Here is a 24754-nt window from a genome sequence, read left to right as displayed (position 1 = left end):
TTGAAGAAAACCGCAGACTCTGTCATCTGCCCCATCCTGTGCTGCGCTGCATGACACGGGACGGGGAGCCTCCCCCATCTCTCTCTCTCTCTCACACACACATGCGCGCGCATGCATCAGCACATCATTCCTCCACGGTGCCTCCTTTATCTTCGGGGTTTACCTGACTTTCAGCCCATGGCCGACATGCACGTTGGAGTGCAAGCGCCAAAGTCTGGGAAAAACAGCTCTGGGACCCACCCATGCTTTGTTTCCAGGACGGGCCGTGCTGGCCCCAGGCCTTCGTTTGCAAATGCTGGTCTGCTCGGCGGCCACACACGGACCCGCGGCCCTCCGTTCTTCAGGTCCTGTGACAACCACACATCTCACCCGTCTGTCAAAACGGAATATGAAGACGTAAACAAAAACAAAAACTCTTAATAGAGTTTTATATGTACCCATTTCTTTTTATCTCCTCCAAGATTCTATAAAGAATCCCAGAGCAGCAGGTGACATTTTGGGATGGGGACGAAATACAAGGGCCCGAGTAAGTCTGTTAAATTAAATAGACAGATCTGAATCAATCACATGTCAGAGTTTAGGATATTTTTATTTTTAGTATTTTATCTGTGGCTTCTTTCTCTTTCTTAGGAATAGCCCAAATCATTTATTGTCTGCCACGCCAAAGACACACCTTGGAAGCAGGTGGGGGCGGCGCGTGGGCTATTGTTGGCTGCCCAGGGCAGGGAGACGGCCTTGGGGGCTCAGGGCCTCTGGCTTCATCCTCGTCAGCCAGCACAGGTGATTCTCCTGCCCCAGGTGCTGTGAGCTTGGAAAACAGAGAGGTGCGAGCTTCATCCTCCTGCCTTCCAGGAGAGCAGATCCCATTTCTCGTCAGAATAACCACATGCTGTTCACTGGCGAAGGCAGGATGCAAACACTTTCCTCCCCGAGGCCCCCAAACAGCCCTCGGCTAGCATTCCAGTTGGGAGTGGGGAGTGTGTACAAGTGAAAACCTGATTTAAGGAGTCATTTCTAATGCTGGAAAGAGGCACCACTATATGTCTTGTGAAAGACTAGTTAAAAGGGAGCAGAGGATTGGAAAATACATTTAATTGAAATTAGCTAGTGAAGCTACAAATTAAGGGGGAAATGACCTCTTTCCTTCTGTCTCTGTCTCTCTCCCTCCCTCTTTCTCTTCCTCGCTTGAACAAGGATGATACCAGAGTAATTTTAAACAAGAGAGGTCATCAAATCAGGGACATGCCTGTGGCCACCTGCAATGCGTTACAACCGCGCTCAGCTGAAAGACCAGGGGCTTCTGACGCATCCCACCGTGTGAGGTGGTGTGTGCTGTGTGGGGAGATGGAAGATGACCGTGCGCACCCAAAACCAAGAGCGCGGGTCAGGCGGAGCCCACCGCCCACGAGAACCCCAGGTAACGGCGACTGAAGATGAGCGCTGATATTTCTCTAGGTAACCAGGATTGAGACTCTAACATCTAGTAGGATGAATATACCTGCATTGAGAGTTCGATCCCCGATCCCCTCGAGAGCAGTAAGGCTTAAGCACAATTAAACTTGTAGCCCACTCTGTAAAAGCAACATGTTTGAAATACGGTAAATTATCGAGCTCACGCTCGTTAGGTGGAGTTTCAGAGCAGGCCTCAGGGGCGCAGGGAAGAGGGAAGGGACTGTGGAGGGACCGTGGCGGGAAAAACCAGGGTTTTCCTCTGCACCTCCCCCCACCCCCGTCCCCACCCCTCCTGCACAGAACCTGGCCCCTTTGTCCATTTCCCTGCACCCCTCTTGATTACAACCCAGCCTGGCCAAACAATGGCTGCTAATCTACAAGAGGAATTCCTCTGTCCCCAAACTCTCTGACCCAGTGACCCTCCCCTGCTAAAACCCTGGGAGATACTCTGCCTTGGCTCCTCCAGCTGGCTCGGGCTCAGTACTTGGGGTACATGCTTGAGCAGGTGGGGCCCCAGCTTTGTTCCCCCACAGGTCTCAGGCAAGATCTGTTTGAATCACAACCGACGTTGTCTATCCTTTAGAAGGCCATTTAATGACATGCGACAGTGAACATAAGGGTAGTTCTGAAAAGCAAATTAATGCATGATGCAAGGTTTGAGCCTCTTGTCACAAAGCTGTGAGTTCTGGAAGAAAGACTGGAAGGATGTGTCGTAAAGTTTTGGCTGCTCTCGTGTTCACAGGGCAGGACACCACCAGATTTGGATTTTCTCTTTACACTGTTCTGTGTCTTCACAAACTCCTGCAACAGACCTTTAGTACGTTCATAATCAGAACAAAACCAAACCCGACACAGGAGGAGTGATTTGGAATGCCGGATGATGAGTCACACGGGGACGCACACACACTTATTGGCCAGTTACACATATTATTAAGCACCTGCTATATTTGGGACCTGTTCTAGGTTCTTGAGATACAGTCTTTAAAAGGGAAACACTCCTGCCTGGTGGCATTGAAAATGTTCAGGAGAGAGGGGTAAGTTTAGGTGAAGGTGGATTAGGGCTGCAGCCCAGATGGGGCGTCCAGGGAATGTCTCCCAGAGAAAGCAATATTCAGTTCAAGACCCAAAAGAAGTGTGGAGACAGAACCACATGGTTCTGTCTTCCTCTGGAAGAAGGATATTCCAGGCGGAGGGAACAACCAGTGTGAAGGTCTGGAGGCCTGGGAAGTTTGGGAGTCAGTGGGCAGGGCTGTGTGGAAGGGACATAGGGGCAGGAGAAGGTTTCCTTTAAGATGGGAGAAATAACAGCATGTGAGCATGTAGACCAGAATAACTCAAGAGGAAGGGGAAATTTGGTAAAATAGAACATGGAAGAATTATGGAATGTGAGATATATTGGGTAGCATCTCCCCTAAGAATAGAAGGGAGAGATATTTGTATCAGATTCATAGAATGAAGGTAATTAGCTGTTTAGCATAATCCAAAAAAAATTTAAATGATTAATAGGTGATTTTGCTTGAATTTTTTTATCTTGCAAAGTTACTTCATCAGCTTTGTCGGATGTTGAATATCTTCTCTATCTGATAGTCATTACCATTAGGAACATTTTGCTTAAGGTAGGATGTGGCCAGGTTAGGTCCACCAAAAACATTTGACCACTATTTGTTATACACCAGCTTACAGCCAGGTCCAAGGTTTGTTCAGTGTGGCCAAGCATGGGTAACTAGTGGCCGTGAAAATCTCACACGTCACTCAACTGTAAGCCAGGGGTAACACTTAGGAAACCATCGTGGACTTTTTGTTGGTTACTGTCTATTGCTGTGTGATAAATCTCCTCAAAACTTAGCAGCTTAGAAATGAACACTATTACAAAGATACAGTAGTCAAAGCAGTGTGGGTATTGGCATAAAGACAGGCATAGACCAATGGAACAGGGAGCCCAGAAACAAACCCTCACATGCATATATGGGCACGTGACTTTTGGCAAAGGAGCCAAGACCATTCAATGGGGAAAGGACAATCTCTTTAACAAACATTGCTGGGAAAATGGGATCTCCACATGCAAAAGAGTGAAGTTGGACCCTTACCTTATGCCACATACAAAAATTAAGTCAAAATGAATAAAAAACCCAAATGTGAGACCTAAAACTATGAAACTCTTAGAAGAAAGCAGAGGAGCAGGGATGCTTCATGATATTGGATTTGGTGATAATTTCTTGGATGTGACACCAAAGGCACAGGAGACAGATATAAATTTAGACAAATTAGACTATTTTTAGAAACTAAAAGCTTCTGTGCATCAAAGTACACAATCAACAGAGTGAAAAGGCAGCCTGTGGAGTGGGAGAGCATATGTGCAAATCACAGATCTGATGAGGAGTTAGCAGCCAGAATAAGTAAAGAGCCCCTACAACTCAACAACAACAACAAAAACAAATAAACTGATTAAGAAATGGGTGAAGGACTTGAACAGATATTTCCCCAAAGAAGACACACAAATGAATGACAAGCATAAGAAAATATGTTCAATGTCCCCAGTCATCAGGGAAATGCAATTCAAAACCACAGTGAGATACCATGTCACACCATGAGGATGGCTGCTATCAAAAACAAAAACAGAAAATAACAAGCATTGAAGAGGATGCGGAGAAATTAAAACCCTTGTGCACTGCTGGTGGGGTCACAAAATGGTGTAGCCACTTTGGAAAACAATGGGAATTCCTAAAACAATTAAAAATGGTATTACTATATGATCCAGCAATTCCACTTCTGGTATATACCCCAAAGAATTGAAAGCAAGATCTCAAACAGATATTTGTACACCTGTGTTCATAGGAGCATTATGCACAACAGCTAAGAGGTACCCATCAATGGATAAATAGATAAATACAATGCATCATATACAAACAATAGAATAGTATTCAGCCTTAAGGAGGAAATACCTTGAGGACATTATTCTCAGTGACATAGGCCAGACACAAAAAAGACAAATACTATGTGATTCCATTCATGTGAGGTACTTAGTGTAGTCAAGCCCATGGAAGTAGATAGTACAATAGTGGTTACCAGGGACTGGACAGAATACCGGTCATCTCACATCTTCTGTGGGCTGGGAATCTGAGCAGCTGAGCATCATGCCTCGGCCTGAGGTCTCTCCCAAGGCTGCAGGTCTTACCTGGAGCTGGGACTGAGGGGGACCTGCTTCTAAGCTCACCCCTGTGTTCCCAGGGAGGTTTAGTTCCTCACAGGCTGCAGCCTGCCACATGGGTCCCTCTGTGGAGCAGCTCACGAGAAGGCAGCCATGGAGTGAGAGCAAGAGGGGCAAGCCAGATGGAAGGCTCAGTCACCTCTGTCATCTCATCTTAGAAGTGGCTGCCCATCACTTTTGTCATATCCCATTCTTCAGAAGTGAGGTCCCTGTAGCTGCCCTCAAGGTGTGTTTGTGTCGGGGAGGGGGTTACACAACACATTTGTCCTTGGACTTCTGGTGCACTGCATGACTTTGTTTCTCTCTGTTCCTCATTCTGGGTATCTGGTGTGGGGGGAAAGGAAGCAGGTGAGCATATAACTACTTAGTCACTATGATGTACTTCTGACTTTGATTTTGAGCATGTTTGATATATTACATACAACGTGCATTGTCTCATGGGACCATGCCATTGAAAATTGTTGTTTTACAATCAACAAGGAGACTATAGTAATTTAAAACAAATGCTATAGGAAGCACCTGTCTCATGTCTGCTCAGCACCCCCTTTTCTGGGTAGAGCACCCTACTTATCCTTGGTAAGCTCCTACTCCTTCATTCTTTAAGAGGGGGTGCCTCATCCCCATAAACCAATCTGACTCTCTCCAAGGATCACAGGCATCCAGAGCCCTTGATGGAAACACTCTAAGCTGACTGCCCATGGTAGCTCCCAAGAGCTGCCTCCAGTACCTGTTATTAGTATTGTGCTCTGTTTGTTTACCTCCAGCTTTGATCTCATTACCCACCCAGCACATTTCCAATAAATTATTCACTAAAGTTACTCAGATTTGACTTATGGTGCTTGCAAACAAAGAAACTAACTTGATTCAGACGCCTCCTCTGTGCTCGGTACCATGCTGGGCGTCAAGAACACCAGGATGAAAGATGCAGCATTCAAAGGGACTCCCAGCTCAGTAGGGGAGAGGACACACAGAGGAATAATTAGAACGCAAGGTGGTAAATCCCATAAAGCAAGTGCCCTAGTTGAATGTGCGACTTCGGAGAGTCAACAGAATATTTTAACCAAGAATCAGTAATTAGATTAAATCCCAAGAGAAGGGGCAGAGAAGAGAAGTGGGAGAGCAAAGACTGTCCCAAAAGAAGGAACAGAACAGAAGTTACTTAAGGCTCAGGACTGGGCTTTTTCTGTTTCATCCACAGATGCCTTTACTATGCCTGGCCACATATCGGCATTCGATGACTATGTGGTCAATATACCGGGCACAGGGGCACCACGACCCTGCGTGGCTGGGTAAGGGTGAGGACAAGGCTGTGGAGGGGCAGCTGGATCAGATCATGCAGCCCTTGAGGCCCCTGCCAAGATAAGGTTCAGCCGGTGGCGAGGGGGGACCGCTGCCAAGATAAGGTTCAGCTGGTGGCGAGGGGGACCGCTGAGGATTTCTAATCACAAGAGTGACATGATTAACAGTTCTTGTAGGTTAGGTTCGTGAACGGCACAGAGGACAAGCTTTAGCGGGAAAAGTCTGGAGGGGGAATTCCATTCAGGAAGTGCTCGTGATGATCCACATGACGTAACAGTAATGATTGCTCATCATTTTGCATAATTTGCGACAACAGCAACACTTCATGTTCATTGTATTCTTTCAACCTCAACTGCAAGCTCCTGTAACAGCTGAAAAGCAGAGGCTCCCAGGGTCAAACAGCTACCAGGTCAAGCAGCTGAGTGTCGATCTGGGACCCACTCTTAACCCCTATGGCTTCCTGGAGAAACACTGAGGAAAGCCTCAACCGTATCTGCGGCAACCAGAATGGTGGGGAGGATGGGTTTTAGGGATAATTTGGGTCCCAGCAGTAGGCTGAGCCTGAGAATTCTGAGAAAGGAGAATTTAGTGGGACCTACGATTTCTCATGATAGCCCCGGGGGTCCCTCACACTTCCTTGCATATTGTGATCCGGGCCACTGGCCAATCACTGTGTGACTCAGGTCGAATGCTCCAGCCTTCACGTGTCCACTTCTGGCTCATCCTCTCTGTTTCTCTGTGACCTAACTCACCGGTCCACATGGGAAGAGTGGAAAGAGACGGTGAGGGTGTGGACAGCTGAGCCCTAGCTCCCAGAGGTGCTGAGTCCACACATCCGCTGGCAAAAGGGTGATAGAAATCCTTTTGATTTGTTTCAATGGTGAAAAAAAAATAGTTGAAATCCCTAATTTCATTAAAAATTAAAGGACAAGAACAACCGGTGGCTCAGTCGTTAAGCGTCTGCCTTCGGCTCAGGTCATGATCTCGGGGTCCTGGGATCGAGCCCCGCATCGGGCTCCCTGCTCTGCGGGAAGCCTGCTTCTCCCTCTGACCCTCCCCCTGCTTGTGCTCTCTCTCTCTCTCTCTCACACACACTTGCTCTCTCAAATAAATAAATAAAATCTAAAAAAACTTAAAGGACAAATTAGATTTTTTCCATTATTTAATTAAAATTTAATTTTCCAAACTTCTGCAGTGTTAGAACGGCTTTGACACGATGGTCATCTTGATTTAATAAAATAGTGATTTCAAAGCTTTTTGGCCCAGAGGGTGGCTGTGTTTGAAGGGCGGCGTCTGTGTTCTGTATTGAGCCCATGGCCATCCTATGCAGATTCTGTGACTGGGGAGGGTGGACGGGGTTTGGAAGAATTGCTGGTAGGATGGATGAGGCTTTAGCCCTTTGGGAAGCACAGGGCAGAAGTAGGGCACCAACCACTGGGAGAGAGGGGGGCAGATGGGGTGGGAGATGCTGAATGCAGTGAATACACTGAGTGGTGGCCTAAGGAGGTGAGGGCTCAGGAAGTGAGCAGGGGACTGTCTGCAGGGACATTTGTAGAGAAGAAGATGGTTAAACTGAAATCTTGACAGAACTACCCCAAAATGCAGGGTGTGGCGACTGGGGAGGGTTGCGGGGGGTTCTCTTTTATTTCAATATTCTCCACTGGGTGTTTTATTCATGTTACAACCTACAGCCATTCTGAGAAACATGTTATGTTATGCTTCTCTCCGAAAGATTCCAGTTGGCAACCAGCTCCATTGTTGGCATCTTGGAGGGACAACTGGAGGTATTAACAAGTTTGTTTGGAAGTCATTGGAATTGTGAGACCAAATTTTGGGTTCATTTTCTTTCTTTTAAAAATTTCTTCCCTAGAAATTATAGAATCGGAAAGTTTCAAAACCCTTCCTGGGAGTATTTCAGTGGTTTAATGCCTGATTTTTAAATGCATATTTACCATTTCATCTTACTTTTTAGTCTTTATCTGAGCTTCTGGCCCACACTAATGGTTAACCAGCCATTAGTTTTTATTAGTCAAGGTAAAATGGATGACACCAATATGAGCAGCAAAACATGCTGACCTGCTTTTATTAGATAAAAAGGAGGAACCCACAGGGCCGGCTAGCCTTTCTACTTTGTCTTTTTTAGCTGGGTTATTTACTTTGCCTGTGAAAATGCTGGTGTTTTTCAACCTGCTCTGGAAATGTAGGAGGCTCCTTTCTTCTCCTAAATGGGGCTATTGACTAATGTCCAAGTATGCTCATTGCATCACTGTATCGCCCTACTTGACGCTCAGAAGCAGTCAGTTTCCGTGTCTCATGACGGGGTGAGAAATGGATACAGAGAGAACAGGGAGACAGGGAAAGGCCAATGAGGAGCACACAAGGTAGATGTCCCCAGCCCAAATCTGATTTTGCTTGCCTGCATTTCTCGTGGGTTTGTCTTTATTCTGGAAGCCAAGAGAAGGCAAGCCGCAGTATTTATATATTTTGATGATAAGCTGCACTACAATCTTTTGTCCCCTCTCAAGGCCAAGATCCAGGTGATGCCCCAGGAACAGTATTTCAGTTCTTTGCAGTCCTCCAAGCAGTTTGATTCCAAAGAAAATGTTCCCACTCTTCCAGCAATGGAGCGCTGTGTCTCCAGACCTTCCACTGTAGGACCATACGGTGGACGGCATAACTTTACACAGTGATCGGCAGAACCAGGTTCCTCGGATGCTGTTTTTGCTGCATCTGAGCTCACAGCTCTGGCTCCGGTAAATGAACACACCCCAAGGAACCATATAGAAAGGCAATACTTGCCAGAATCCTGCCCTTTTGGTAGGAGACCATTCAGGATGGAAGGAATGGCACCTCCTCTTGAAGGATGCACAGGAACATGGCAGACAGCGGAGCTCCCACTGGGGCCACACTTCCTCCCAGGGCATCTGGTGCCACACCTTGTGCAACCGTCTCTCCACACCCCACCCCCAATGAACAACACACAAGAGTTAGAAGTTCAGGATTTTTCTTATTCTGTCAAATTGAAACAAATTATTTCCACTGAAACAAATATTGCTTTCAAAGACATTCTCTCCCTCACAGGATTCCTATTTTGAAGGTTCCTTTTCAAAGTGTCTTAGATTCCTACATAATTTCACAGTTCAACGCTTCTGACCCTGGTCGGCTGTTGACCTTTCCACATGACACTCCTTTATTACTTTCGCTTCATCTCTACCTCACTGGAGGCGGCCGAGGGGATGCTCTGAGGAGGAAGAAGGAACAGATATACCCCACAATTCTTCAAGTTCTCATTAACCCCATTTTCTAGAATCTTCTTCTTCCTGTAAACACGTGTGTGGCTCAGTGGTGCCTCACTTTAATCTCTGGTTTGACATCTGTTCAGCCCTTGTGCTCTCCTCATACCATGTTGTTTTCATATCATCGTTTTGATTCAGTTTCATAATCCTGTTTTTTTCAGCTTTCCGATCTTCTGATTTGGGACATGAACTTTATTATTTTATTAAAAGTGTGTGGTTTGAGCACCATTCTAGAGGCCCAGTGCCACATGTCACCTTGGAATGGCAGAGTAGAGTCAAGGGCACATGCAAGCATAGTTGACTTAGCTTGTCAACCTTGAGTTTTCCAAAAGAAACATCTTGTCTTCTTCTCTGGTTATAAAATAAGTAGGCATCTGGCTCAGAGGCTGGCATTAAACCAGGACTAAAGTTCTGGTTTCTACAGCAGCACAGAATTCAGGCTTCTCCCTGGTTTATCTCCCCCTGTGGAGGAAACCAGGACTGGCCTACACACATGGAGGGGCAGGGACTTTGAACATCTTCAACATCCTGTATATGTTGAAGCTTAAGACTTAGGTCTCTTTGGGAAAAGTGACACATTGACTTATGCTCACCTTAGGGAAGATACAAAATCTGGAAACCGCACGGCACATAGTGATTCTATCTGGGATTCTGTACAGTGCAGGCTTCCTTGGCCCCCTTGGGATTTCTCTTTCTCAGGGGCAGAGATTCTAATTTAACTTTATATCATCCAGTGCCTTGTAAGAACAGGAAGATTACAGAAACTGAGGGGGAACCCTGTGTATTAGGGGTAAGATGAGAAAATTGAGGGGGGCAAAGAGAAGGGATATTGGAGTTCATTTAAGTAGTAGGCAGTGATTGGGTTGACCTTGACTGTATGAATGCTAACTTTGCATGGGCAGGAAAGTATGACTATTCACATCTGCCCTGCTTAGACCCTACAACAAAGCACTCTGCTGGCAAACACTGCAGGTCAAGACTCATCCATGCAAGATGGCAACTGAGGACACGTAAGTATTGCATGATTCTACTTTTCCCTGACTTCCAGAATAATTTTTTTTACAGCTTTACTGAGGTATAATTGATGTACAAAGAACTGTACATCCTTAATGTGTACAATTTGATGAGTCTGGACATATGTAAACACCTGTGATACCATCACTACAATCAGGAAATATAGATACCCAACACCTTCCAAAGTTTCCTTGTGTTCCTTTGAGTTTGGGGTATGTGTGTGTGCGTGTGTGTATGTGTGTGTGTGTGTGTGTGTGTGTGTGTATTAAGAACACAACATGAGATCTGCTCTCCTAACAAATGTTCAAGTGCACAAAACTGTATTGTTAACTACAAGCTCTACATTGTATGGCAGATTGCTACAACTTGCTCATCAAGCATGACTTAAATGTTATACACTGAACAACATCTCCCATTTCCCACACCCCCTCCAGCCCCTGGCAGTCACTGTCACAATCTTTACTTCTATGAATTTGACTGTTTTAGATGCCTTACATAAGTGGAATCATGTACTATTTGTCCTTCTATGACTTGCACTTAGCATAATGTCCTCCAGGTTCATCTGTATTCTCAAAAATGGCAGGATTTCCTTTTTTTTTTTTTAAGGCTGAATATAATATTCCAACTTATTCTAAGATATGGATCATTTTCATATCTTTGTTATTATGAGTAATGCTGCAATAAACATGGGGATAAAAATATCTCTTTGAGATCCCTATTTCATTTTTTAGGATATATACCCAGAAGTGAGATTGTTTACATTATTCAATGGTGAAAAATTGAAAGCTTTTCCTTTAAGATCAGGAACAAGACAAGGATGCCTACTCTCAACACTTCTATTCAACATAGTATGTAAGTCATAGCCAAATAAATTAACAAGAAAAAGGAAATAAAAGAAATCTAAATCGGAAAGAAAGAAGTAAAATGGTCTATATTTTCAGGTGATATGATCCTATATTTAGAAAACCCTGAAGATCCCACAGGAAAAAATTTCTGGACATAATACATTCAGTAAATTTGCAGAATACAAAATCAACATACAGAAGTCAGTTTCATTTCTATACATAAACACTGAACCATCTGAAAAGGGAACTAAGAAAATAATCCTATTTACTATAACATCAAAAAGAATAAAATATTTAGAAATAAACTTAACTGAGGGGGTAAAAGATTTTTACACTGAAAATTATAAAACACTGATGAAAGAAATTAAAGGAGATATAAATAAATGGAAAGACATCCCATGATCATGGATTGGAAGACTTAATATTGTTAGAAAGTTCATACTACTCAAAGCAATCTACAGATTCAATGCCCTCTCCATTAAAATCTCAATAGCATCTTTTTTGGAAACAGAAAAGATAATCCTAAAATTCATGTGGAACCATAAAAGATGGCAAATAGCCAAATCAATTTGGAGAAAAATAGACAAAGCTGTAGGCATCACTCTTCCGGATTTCAAAATATATTACAAAGTTGAAGGAGTTAAAACAATATGGCACTAGCATAAAGGCAGATGTATATACTGATGGGACAGAATAAAAAGCCCACAGATAAACACACACACGTGTTTAATGATCTTTGACAAGGGAGCCAAGAATACACAAAGAGTAAAGGGCAGTATCTTCGACAAATGGTGTTGGGAAAACTAGAGAACCGTATGAAAACAAAATAAAGTTGAACCTTTATACCAAAAGCACAGACTACAAAAGTAAAAATAAGTAAGCAGTACTCCGTAAAACTAAAAAGCTTCTGCACAGCAAAGGAAACAATCAACGGAAGAGAAAAAGGAACCTATAAAATGGGAGAAAATATTTGCAAGCCATACAACTGAGAAGGGGCTAATTCCAAAATATATAAGGAACTCCTACAACTCAATAGCAATAACCTGATTAAAAAATGAGCAAAGGGCGTAACAGACATTTTTTTCAACAAAAACATACAGATGGCCAACAAACACATGAAAAAGTGCTCAACAGGGCGCCTGGGTGGCTCAGTTGGTTGAGCGACTGCCTTCGGCTCAGGTCATGATCCTGGAGTCCCGGGATCGAGTCCCGCATCGGGCTCCCTGCTCAGCGGGGAGTCTGCTTCTCCCTCTGACTCTCTTCCCTCTCGTGCTCTCTGTCTCTCATTCTCTCTCTCTCAAATAAACAAATAAAAAAAAATCTTAAAAAAAAAGAAAAAGTGCTCAACATTACCAATTATCAGGGAGATGCAAATCACATCCACAAAGAGATGTCACCTCACACCAATTAAAATGGCTATTTTCAAAAAAACCTGAAACAACAGTGCTGGTGAGGATACGGAGAAAGGGGAGCTCTCGTGCACTGTTGGTGGGAATGCAAACTGGTGCAGCCACTCTGGGGAATAGTATGGAGGTTCCTCAAAAAATACAGCTGCTAAAATGTTACTTGGCTCCATCATTTCAGGAGGAAAGCATGAGCTTTGAGAGGTAGTCTGGTGTCAGGGGAAAAGTGTAGGTTCAAGTTCTCTTTCTGCCATATTTCATATCATTTTAAGACCCGATCTTCCTTTCCTGCAAACAGAAATCATAGCATCTATCTGCTTGTGAAGCATCTATCTTATTGTGAAGATTCAGTGAGATGATGTGCATGTGCTCTGCAGTAAGTGATCATGAATATTAAATCCTTCCTTCTTCTTCTTCTTTCAACAGTCACTTATGCAATCAACCCATCACTCTGTGAGCCACATCGAAGAACACCCAACACTGTGGGCAGATCTGGGCTTGGGACCAGGGAGTGCTGCATGAAAATAAGCAGGAGGAGCGTGTGATAGATGGAAGAAATGAGGTTGAGATTAGGGAAGGAGGAGGGCACCCAGCAGAACATTTTAAACATATAAGGATGCGTAGTCTCAGATCCCAATGAACGTGTTTACCCTCAATCTCTTGACACTATTGAGTTCTTAAACTAAGAGTGACCATTCCATGGGCATTTTTTTTTTTTTGCCCCCATGCTAAATAAATATCTGCAAACTAGAAACTTGCTTACATTCCTATTTGAACCCATTGTCCAGTGGTTTATTGATCAATATTGTAAGGTGATAGTTTAGGCTTCTTACAAATTGCTACAATACACAAATCAAGTGCAGCTAATTAATAAAAGAATGCTTTGACAAGTTGCAAAGTATATCCTGCCCAGACTAAAGAAAGATGCTATTGAGCCATGTAAAATTGTAAATATGTCTTCACCATGTTCTGTCAAACATATCTTAATAAAAAATGGAAAGAATCCACCAGTTTCCTTGCCACAGACCCTAAATTTCAGGGTTACTAGCCCTTTGCTGCTTATGAATCTTATTTGGATTTAAATTCCATAAACAACTAGGAAGGTGTGTGTAAGATTTGTTAGCTGCTGATTATGACATTGATGCTGTTTTTCTTTCTTTTTGTATTTTGTTTTTATTTTTAATCCTATTTTTATTTTGAACAGTGTTTTTTTTGTTTGTGGGGGTTTTTTGTTGTTGTTTTTGTTTTTTGGTGGGCAGCAAAGCAAAGTTTATTGAGCGATAGTAAAGTTTATTGAATGATAGAATACAAAACTCCGGAAGAGGGAGGGGACCTGAGAGGGTTGCCCTGAACAGTTTTGATCTAAGGGAAACTATATTATGTTTTCATTAGATGGAATGACTCTCAATCCCTAGCTGGTGACATGGGCTCCCCAGGGCAGAAAACTGAAAGTATCTTCAAAGACAGACAGACTAGGGAGGGTTCCAGGGGTGCCCCATGTTCTTTGGTGCTTTCTGTCCAAAGACGTAGGATTGCATACCTGGTTCTTAGAGGGGAGAGCTGGAGGTGCCCATATGCTCACCTCCCTCCCTCCACCTCCCCCAGACCATTACCTCAGCAGCTTGGCTGTGTTATTGAGACATTTCAGCGTGAAATTTGTTTTTCCTCGCTGAACTTTAAGCAGAATTTCAAGTGCCAAGTCTCCAAAGCCAAGTGGGGCTATTAAGAGATAATTACTAATTATGCTAATTTGAGAAGTAGCTGCCTTTTCCTTCCCCGGTCATTTTACGTATAGCTCTCCTGAGAGAGCTGTCCCCTCCATGTGTTAATCGCCTTCCCTCCGAGGTGCTTGGTGGAGGACAGCACGTCCTGAACCTCCATACCCCAAGTCTGGGAAGGTTTAATGTCCATCAGAAAGTGAAGCAAGACTGGAGATCTTCTAGCACAGTCAGTGTCCTCGTCATCAGTGATTTATACTACTTATTAATTTGTCCCGTGGCAACAATATTTATTGTCTTTCGTACTCAGACCAGAGGAGTACATTTGATTTCTAATATATCTCTGTTTTTCCCTCATCATCTCTGAATCTTAATAATAAATCCTAAGTATCTGAGTCCTCAGTAGTGTCATGTGACACCAAATTAAACACTATGGGCTTTATAGGTCTTGGAAGATTATCACCCTTTCTCCTAAAAAGATACCATTTAGAAGAAAAACGAGTTATGAATCTCTGAGTTTGATGTTGGTCACATAAGCATTGTATCTGTAATTGGAGCATGGCCACATAGAGGAGACAGTGGATCAATAAGCATGAGATGGTATTTGGAAAGTTAAACATCCGTGTGGGTGTTGGAGAGACCCCTTTTCCCCTTGGTTCACTCCACCCACGAGGAAGTGGGGACACTTGCTTCCCTGGTAAATTCAGGAAGCCTGATGGAGTCGTCTGCCACTCTTCCTTGGGCAGGAGTTCGTGGAGGACGTGGGGTCACCTGTCCTTGGGCGTCCCCCAATACCCCTCATGCTCCCACCTCCAACCTTGTTCTTATTGACCATGAAAACCATACTGGGACTTGGACTTTGCTCCTTATACCATTTCCCAATCTGTTCAGACCAGCATGGGAAAGAGCAGGGCCTTCAACATGCTCCTGAAATGCTTCCAAAGACTGCCCAGGGAGGTTGCAGGGTAAATACATCCAAACTAAGGGGCCTAAGTGTGGAAAGTCATCATGTCCTACACAGTGTATGTTGCTGTTTGGAAGTCAGTTCTCACAAACTCTCAGGGAGCATTCACCCAGCAGCTGAGGGGCCATGCAATCACCTGAGGTCCCCCAGTCCAGTCCTCCCCAGGCCCCCGAAACAGACTGGGGGCACCTTAACCCGACCCTGAGTAACTCCGGGATGTCAGCCGACCCGAGTGTTATGGCTGGGCTGGATCCAACTGTCCCTGCTTACTGTTCTTTCCGAGGGGAGTTGGCACTGCCACTTCCCACATGAGAAGCAAAGATGTGCGAACTGATGTCTGTGGCGAGGCCAGTACTGGTGGGGAGCCTTGTGCATGTCTATGAGCACTGGTTCTAGGCACAGGTTTCATAGCCTGCCCTCTGACAGAGAATGCATTCTCCCAGGGGACACTTTGCTGAGGGTTTCCTACCCTTGCCAGAGAAGAGAGGTGATAATGATAAGAAGAGAGGTGATAATGATAAGAAACTTGGAGATGTTTAGAGCTAATCTACCAGATGTGTGACCTCAGGCAAGCTACTTAACTTCTCAGGAACTCAGTCTTGTCTTGCATCATAGATTCCAGTAAATGGTGATGTGACCGTTACTGGACGCCTGACACTGACGAGTGATACCCCTTTTCATGATGGTAACTGAGGAAGTGTTTCCTCTTTGTCTGTTTTATTGTAGATTTACATGTGTAATTTCCTCCTTTATAAAGAATAGAAAGACAGTTGGCTCTGACATTTCTAGGTTATTCCAGATGGTGGTAGACTTCTTATAGCTGCCTAGAATTTAGTACGACTCTGAACTGTGTTTTCATGCTTCCAAAAGCATCCCGATAAAAAAGTAAAGCTTAATTACATTCTCTGGGTATTTTATCCACATAAAGTTAGACTGATGCTTAGTTTTAATTTCCAGGATTTTCAAACTACCCATTATTTGTGTTGCTCAAAATCTACCCGTTAAAATTTTAATTTCCATATTATGTATATCAAAGATCCATTAACGCAATTCACAAAACAATAATGTTCTAAGCTGTATATAAAACAGGTGTTCCAAATTCATGACCCTAATTTCCTCCAGGACAGAAGCCTAAGGGACAATGACTATTTTCTTATTTTTAACTGTATCTTTGCCCAGTTCCTGACACACAATGGGTGTTCAAAACAGTTGCTTTATACTAACTGGTTATTTTCCAAACAGAAATAGAATAGTTTTTCATCTTGTAAAAATTAATATTTTTTGGAAAGAATTCACACAGCTCATATGCAGGCAAATATTACATATTTTTGATGAACTCTGTCTCATACAGAGGGAAGAAATTGCCAGGTGTATTACATTATTCATTCCTTTCTTTTCTTTTTCTTTGCATATGCTGTACATGAGGAAATAGGTGTGGGAGCACTTCACGTGGTTCCTGTGTGGGGAGCTGGAGGCTTCCTGTGGGGTGCGATCTGAGGGTGCTGGGAAGGCTCCCCTTCACCCTTCTCCAGAAAGATCTCTCTCGGTCTTGCTGTGGATGACTAAAACCACATTATAATGATTGCATTGGGTAAAAACTCTTTTCCTACTAGCGAGCAAGCCCCTTAGTTATGACAACATGTTTTTCATCATTCATACTTCCTTGTGCAAGTGTATCACATGGTTTCCAATGTCATGTCGGTGACATCAGGTTTTAAGAGTGACCAGTTGAAGAGAAAAGTCTAGTTGGAAGGAGACAGGTGGAGTCGGGGCTTGGGCAATCAGAGCTCAGACTGAAGCCCCAGGACACCTGGGAGGGGATACCTGGTGACGGGCCGACACGGGAACGTGGCTGCTCTGTCTTAGGAATGATCTGAGCTGAAGGGCACAGAGTCCCCAGGAAAACACTCAGTGTCCCTGGCCAACGCTCACCTTACGCATCGCATGGAACTCTCCTGGCCATGGGGGGAATCGGGAAAGCAAATGAGGTTGCGCCATATCAACCTTAGGATCTCACCGTTGGATGAGCAGGTAGCAGGACACGGAGTTTGGTGAAGGAACGGGACTCAGATGCGCCAAATACAAACGCAGAAACGCAGAGTCTGTATGTGTGAGTTACCCACGGCGGGACGCGCTGGGGGCTTGTTCTCAGGTTTTTACGAGGGTTTTAAGGAGCATGTTTGAGGCCCCAGGTCCTTTTTTGTTTGGCCAAAAGGATATGGGAATTAAGCATTTCAGGTGAGGTGCTCTATGAAGAGACTACAAGTCAGCCTCAGGGTCTTAGGTGCAAAAGCTTGTTCGAAGAGGTCGTGGCCAGAATTGGATCTGCGGGCGCTAACCGAGCACCTCCTGTAGTTCAGTGAAGCTCCGTGCCCCTGGTCTCCTGGGGATGTGAAGAGCTGAGGTCACGCTCTGTCACTTTCAGGCTAGCCTTCCAGGTATGATATTTACTTGCTTCCACAGGAAACAGAGAAGGCTAAGGTAGGGTGCGCAGCACAGGTAGGTACCACAAGGATACCACAGGATAACCACAACACAAGTGTGGATCGCACCAGACACTCAGTCAACCAGTGGTTTACAAAATGTGTTACCTGGAGTTCTGATGGTTTTCAAGGCTTAGTTCTTTCTTTTGCAAGAGAAGACTTCCTGTGATTCTGGTAAAAAAGTGTTCCACTGCTTAAAAAATATTTGACGAGAATAGGGAGGACGATGTGTAGGTAAAGAAAAATTAGAGAAGGAAGGTTTTCTTTGAGCTAGAATGGCAGTTCAAAAAAAAAAAAAAAAGGAAAATGTAAGCAGTTTGTATATAAGATCAGAGGCGAGGATTTGGAAGCATGTGAGGTCAGTGCTCCAGGTCAGCACTGCTCTGGGGGAAGGGAAGCCATAAAACATCGGCCGCGTCTACACTGGCCCCGCGAAGCACCACAGTCTGCTGAGGGCTGAGATCTCCATCCAGAAACCAGCCGGAGGAGCAAATAAAATTGAGGCATATTGTTTTTAAAACTAAATGCTAATCTTTGTTTCATTTACTGAAAACTAAAGCTAAAATAATTTGCCTAAAGAGCATTTCTAATCTGCATGGAGCCTTTACTTTGCTGGTCAGTGCTGGCTTTCTGGGCGTGCATTCAGAATGAAAAATGGTATCCTTAAAATTCAGCCTTAAATGGTAACATCTGGGTGTGGGTCCTATAACCTACTTCTTACATTTTGCATGTAAATAACCTGACTTGGCTTTTAATCTATTGGATGGATATACGCTCTTGCCACAGGAAGCCTCATGCCTGGCGTTATGGTCCTGACATAACCAGGCCAGCCTGAAGGGTAAGAAGTGACCCCATGGAGACTGTGAGCCCCTTTAACCACTGCATGCACATTTTAGAACTGGCTCTGTGTGGACAGTCCATGAGAACCAGCAGATTAAAAACCAGATGCTTCATTGAAACCTTAATGAAGTCCTTTTATAACCATAATATCCAATTAGTTACATATGCTCTCACATGTTCCTGAGGCAAAGAACCTAATTTTTTTTTCCTGTGGTTTCACACCCTGCTTTATTGCTTTGATGTGAAAACAAGAAGTCTACAATGCAACTCTTTATGTTTCCTTTCTTGCCTTGGCTACCAGGAAGACCAAAGCTTTATCTAATGCTCAGTAGTCAGATTATCCCCCCAAATTCTTCCATTCAATCTGGAAGTGTATTTTCATTTGCAAAAGTTCACTGTATCTCTGACTTTTATGGTAATCATATAACCTTCCTTCTGAAAGTAAGTGGGGTTTAAGGAAAAAATAAAAACCACTAAATGCATTTTTTTTTTGCTATATGAATAATAGATTTTGATTAACTGATTGGGAGACTTTCACAGTTATTTCATATTAAATGTAATAACATAATTCTTTTAAAATAGCAGGTGACAATTGACCCCAAAGATCTAGGAAATGTGAGAATGGGCGTGTATTGTGATATTGAAATGGAATAGTCTCCCAAAGAATGCTGAACAGGAGTAAAATCACTGTGTGGGAGGGCGACCTAGCCAAGGACTCACCACCCACTTCCCACCACTGTGTGTTTCATTTTTGCCTTGCTCTTCTATTCTTTTAAAAGGATCCTGAAAAGAAAGTCATATGATGGTTCTTATTTATAAGAAGTTGAAACTAAATGCATTAGTTTTAAGCAAAAAGAATATTTACTGGAAATAGGGGACTCATAGAACGGACAGAGGCTGGGGAAGCAGAAGAAAGGAGGAGGTGTGCCAGAAGGTTCCAGAGCTGGGTGGCGGGACAGTGAGGCTGGATGCCTCCATCACTCCTGGCCTCCCTTCTCCTCCAGATGACAGCCAGAACTCTGGACACCTTGCTGGACAATGATGAACGCTGGCTGTGGGTTATGCTTTGCCGTGGCCCCTCCAGGTCCAGTGCGCACATAAGTGCCACCATGCGCCATTTGGCTTCCCCAGTCAGAAAGGTGGCTTAGATTCCAAAGAGATGATAGAAAACAACCCGAAATCTGATGGACAGTCCTCTAATATGGCTGGTGACAGGAATAAAGAAGGTATTTATGGGTCTAAAAAATTCTGGTTCTTAGGAAGAACACAGAAGTTTTAGATCAATTAAAAATCGTAATACAGACTACTTAGTAGCAGAGTCCATTGGGAAGGAGCCAGGGGAAATGTTCAGCAATGCTCAATTATGTGGGCATTTTCTAAACTTTATCCCACTGAATGCTAATGTTAAGTGAAACTTTGTTGTATGGTCCTCAAAAGTTAAGTTTAAAATGTTACACCAAAATTTTTAAAAATAATATAAATTACAGAGCGTGCTTCTCCTTGCCTTTGATATTATCAACAAGCACTCGCTCCGAGAAGCCTTATAATAAAACAACTTGCTAAATTTATAAAAATCAAAATATCTCAAGCTTTTTTTTTTTTTTAAACTTGCATCTTGAATGTTGCATGCATCTTCCCATTTGGAAATTTTACTTTCCTCTGGTCCATGGGAGAAATGACCTGTTATAAAATATTGTCAGATTTAGGATTCACAAATCTCTGAATATGTATCTCTAATGGATGTCAAGGATCTACTGGAGAGAATATGATAATAAAATATTAGTTACTTTAAAAATCTAGGAAATAACCCGCAAATTCACATGTGCCTTCATGGACAGGAAGGCATCCCTGAGCCTTTTGGATTTACACCGGGACCTGCGGGGCAGGCAGCGCCCCCGAGATCCCTACTGAGTGTGTTTTCTCGACACTGACCTGTTCGTCCTCTGGCAGGAGAGCAAACGGGCCTCCCCACACAGGTGTACAAAGCCACATTCCCCACGTCTCTGCCTGATTAGGTTGTGAGTTTTGCTTCGGTTTTGATTGTGGAAGTTTTCTGAGCTCTTCTCAGATTGGGCTCATGTCTCAGTGATTTGGGGGCAGAAACATCAACATACACACGGGGGGGGGCAGTGACACCCTGCAGTGGCACCGCATGACCACGGGCGTCCAGGTCCTACCCCCCGCAGTGTGCTCGGCTCCCCTACCCGTGGTCCTCTGTGCCCTGCACTGGCTCTCTGCTTTCATCCCTATTCTCTGACTGTGCTCTAGAAATAGTTCCAGGCTCTTCCAATATATATGCATACCAAGGATGGCTTTGAGTTGATTTTGTGAGAACAATAAAAAAATGGAATGCTTAGACAAATATAAAGCAGGAGCATCAAAGCCACAAATGTAGCAGTAATATAGCTCTCAGGAAGATGCAACAAAAAAGGGAAGGAGAAAAGAATGTCTTTTGGGGGGGTCTTGGAGTATTTAGCGGAATTATAGTACTATTTAGGGTTGTTTTGTAAGTTCTGCGGCAGGTGACTTTAACTGCCTCCATTGGGAAACTTACAGGCGTCCTTTCTATCTAGTCCCTCACTGCAGATGGACCCTGGCCCTACCTGGGCAGACCTGCCCACGTGACTACCCTTGTCAGGAAATCATTGGTGGAGGCTTGAAGGTCCACTTGCAGCAAATTTTGGGACAGCAACTAATATAAGTGAAAAAGAAGAGGAAATAGTATAAAAGATAAGTAGATGAACAGTTGTCTTTATTGGTATTTTTTTCACTTGCATGTGCCTGGTGTCTCCCAGCCCTTGCTTGGTGTGGATGCATCTACCTGGAAGGTTATCAGGAGGTTCAGGGCATCTGTTACTTTTCCTTAGATGAGTCCACATTAAACATTATCCATTCGATGTTCCCATTACTTTGATAACAATGATACCACAAATACAGTTCCACTCTGAGACTCTACAACATCTTCAGTTATCGTAGTCAAAAGCCAAGGCAGTGGGGGATTGGTGAATAGACCTAAATTTCAAACTCAAGAGTTTTCCCTTCATCAGCTTGGAGGAACCTTAGCAGAAGACTGACCAGGATGGTAACGGATTCATTATTATTCAACTTGCATAAAGAATTAAAGTCACTTAAAAAAAAAAAACAACAAACAACAAAGCAACAGAGAGAAGAAAGTGGAGCAAAATACTACAAGAGGTAAAAGTTTACTATGTGTTTTAGGGCCCAATAAATGTTAATGTTGATATGAAAGAATTCAGAAAGAACAGGTATTAAAAATTAACGTAAAAACCATAAGCTTATGATCAGAGTATTTTCTAAATTTGCCCACGCATTGTTTTCCTCTGGAAAACTGAAGAGTTATATTCCGCGACCTGGCTTTGCTGTTTTCATACTTGGAACACGAAGGGCAGAGATATGATTGCACACACATTTTAAGTCACTCAGATTAGGAGCAATTTTTGTTGTAAATCGACGGGGAGTTGGAAGACATTTTTACAAATACAGAAATTTATGCATTGGTATTACACCAGCGGGGAAGTTCATAAAAGCCCAGTTAAGCCGGATATACGGCCTGCCATGTGCAACCTGAGTCCCACGCATAATATTGTTGAGATGCTGCAACCTTGGTGGATTGAGCTCTGTGTTCCAGGCTCAGGCCCCCTTCCACTGTGACCCAATCTGTGCTTTATCGTTTCTCAGTTCTTCCCTCGTCCCTGCTTCAGATCCAGACTCCCCCCTCAGTCCGTGTAACTGACTGGGGAGCGGCCAAAAGACTCCACTCAGTCCTCCGTGTTCTCCAAGTTCAGGCAGGAGGGGACATCCCATTCTCATTTCTGGGGAAAAGGGATCGAGATTCATTGGCCCTTTATAAATAAAATGTCATCAAGAATTGGTGATTTGTTTACAAAGGAATTGAAAACACAACAGAGATCCTACCTGCGTGTGTTTAGGTAAGATGATGTTATAGATAGAATTCTGAACAGATGGAGCAGTGATTTCAGTCCGTTTGTGTGCAGTGGAGTTGTGTATGTTGGGCCTTTGTGCCCCTTGGTTATGCTGTCGGAGTGCATTGTGCTTCCTCGTGAGGGTTCTCGGTGATTTCACCATTTTGTTTTAAAGTTGGCATTTCCAGAATCGGTGCTCCTATGGTGAATTCAGATGTCCTATTGACTATTCTGTACCCAAATTTGTTTCTGGAGTCCAGATTTCATCCATTTACTCAGTGAATTTAAAACAGAGCCTATATGTTTACCTGTGGCTTCAATTTGATTTTGACTTTGTTTCTCCAGCACAGAATCTGAGCCAGCTTAATCCAGGAGATTGGAACGGTGAATTTATCCTTTACGCATGAGAGTGGATAAAACACATTCTGTACACAAACACGCAGAAACACACACACAAAGTAATGCAGAATGCTTTCATTTTAAATCCAGATGCAGAATAACCAAAAAAATGTATTTAAATCTGATAAATTCATTTTATAATGTTCAGATTTAGTTCCAGCATTTCACTGAATGAACAGTGTGTTTTATTTTCATTGCAAAATATTAACTAATTTGAAATTCACAACAAACAAGGTACTCATCTAGACTTATCTTTCCGTGTATGGCGTTGTGTATGAAGAGCATGCTGGCTTCTTCTTTTTTTTTTTCTATTTGTCATTTGAGAGAGAGAATTTAAAATGTCCTCATCTCTAATCTTAATTCATTATATCCCTTAAATATTTTTGCCCTATGCAACAATTTACTTTGGAATTTAATCTACGTGCTATACTTATTCTGGAATATATTTATTTTGAATTTCAATATACATGCTATATAGACATCTGAAAACTGAAGATGCTGACATCTGAGTTTGTTCAACAATCTCTATGGTTTTTTTAATCTTCAAATCAGAAAATTGTGTTACTGACACCACTTAGGCAAATGAACACACAGGGAAAGATATATAGACACACATATTTGCATAGATGTATATTTACATATATACAAACACATCCACATCCACACATTCATTAAGACATTATGAACTGGTTTCACGGTGAAAATGGCAAGTACGAGACCCTCTTTGGAGCCCTTTCTACCATGGCTCCATGTCACGGCTGTTATGGGCGCCAGCACACTGCTTCTGAGAAGTTTCCACAGGACGATCCCAGGGGACAGTGAGCTCCACAGAGCCCAGCGAACATGGGCTCCGGTGCTCTGCCCACCCTTGCTGTGGAAGTCCCCTCCCTCTAGGGGCCTGCGTGTTCAATTCCACCCAACGGCGATGGTTCTTCTCACTGAGGACACACATTCCTGGACTCCAAGGCTGGCTCTTTCAGGCCTTAGCTTCTTGAAGTAACTGCTCATCTCTTTGGGTCCCACTCCCCTCATTCATAAACTGAAGATGATGTTAAGCTAATGATATCCTAGGATCCTTTTTATCTCCTGGTAAGAAACATATACGACTGATCCTACTCCAGTTGGAAGAAGAGTGGTCAGTCAGGGGTGAATATGATCCTCCCCCATTCACCCTTCTTAGAATTATGCTAGTTCACATGATTGTTAACTAGAAATGAGGACCTTCAGAGGGGCAGGAAAGGAGGAAACAAGGCAAGATAAGGTAAAATTCACTAAAGTTTGTCCCATCACATTGGGTGACAACACTCATGACAAATAATAGAGAAAAATGTTCTGGACAGTATTTAATAAAATCTGATGTTAGTCCAATTGTACAAGTGTAGATCATCCACTGGAGATGTCATGATTCATATCCTGGAGATATGATGGCCAAGAAATGGAACCTCGGAATTCTTTGGCCGGCATTGATGTAGACATGATGTTTCTGGAAAGAAAGCACTGATAATCTACAGAACGCTTTAGTTTTCAGGAAATGTCTCTGAAGGTGAACAGCACTGTGCTTTTCTTTTTGTTATGGGCTGGATTGTTTCCCCCCAAGTTCACATGTGCAAGTCCTAACCTCCAGGACCTCAGAATGTGACTGTATTTGGAGACAGGGTCTTTAAAGAGGTGACTAAGGTAAGAGGAAGTCACTAGGTGGACCCCGATCCAATCCGACTGAGGTCCTTATAAGAGGAGATCAGGACACAGACAATGCATGGAAGGACAACCATGTGAGGACACAGGGAAGGGACAGTGTCTACACGTCCAGGAGAGAGGCCTTAGGAGACACCAGCCCTGCCCATGCCTGGACCTCAGACTCCCAGCCTCCAGCACTCGAGGCAGTAAGC

General features: G+C 43.5%; 1 protein-coding gene across 2 annotated transcripts in view; it reads right to left on the bottom strand.

Moving 5' to 3' along the window:
• ADARB2 (adenosine deaminase RNA specific B2 (inactive)) overlaps positions 1–24754 on the bottom strand; it is a 412902-nt gene that overhangs the window by 375308 nt on the left and 12840 nt on the right. The gene's annotated exons all lie outside the window — the stretch shown is intronic.

Source organism: Callorhinus ursinus, unplaced genomic scaffold (assembly GCF_003265705.2).
Source record: "Callorhinus ursinus isolate GAN/ISIS: 27379988/994484 unplaced genomic scaffold, GSC_fseal_2.0 scaffold36, whole genome shotgun sequence".
Classification (NCBI taxonomy): Eukaryota; Metazoa; Chordata; class Mammalia; order Carnivora; family Otariidae; genus Callorhinus; species Callorhinus ursinus.
The sequence above is the reverse complement of the archived record's forward strand: the minus strand, read 5'-3'. Positions and strand labels throughout refer to the sequence as shown.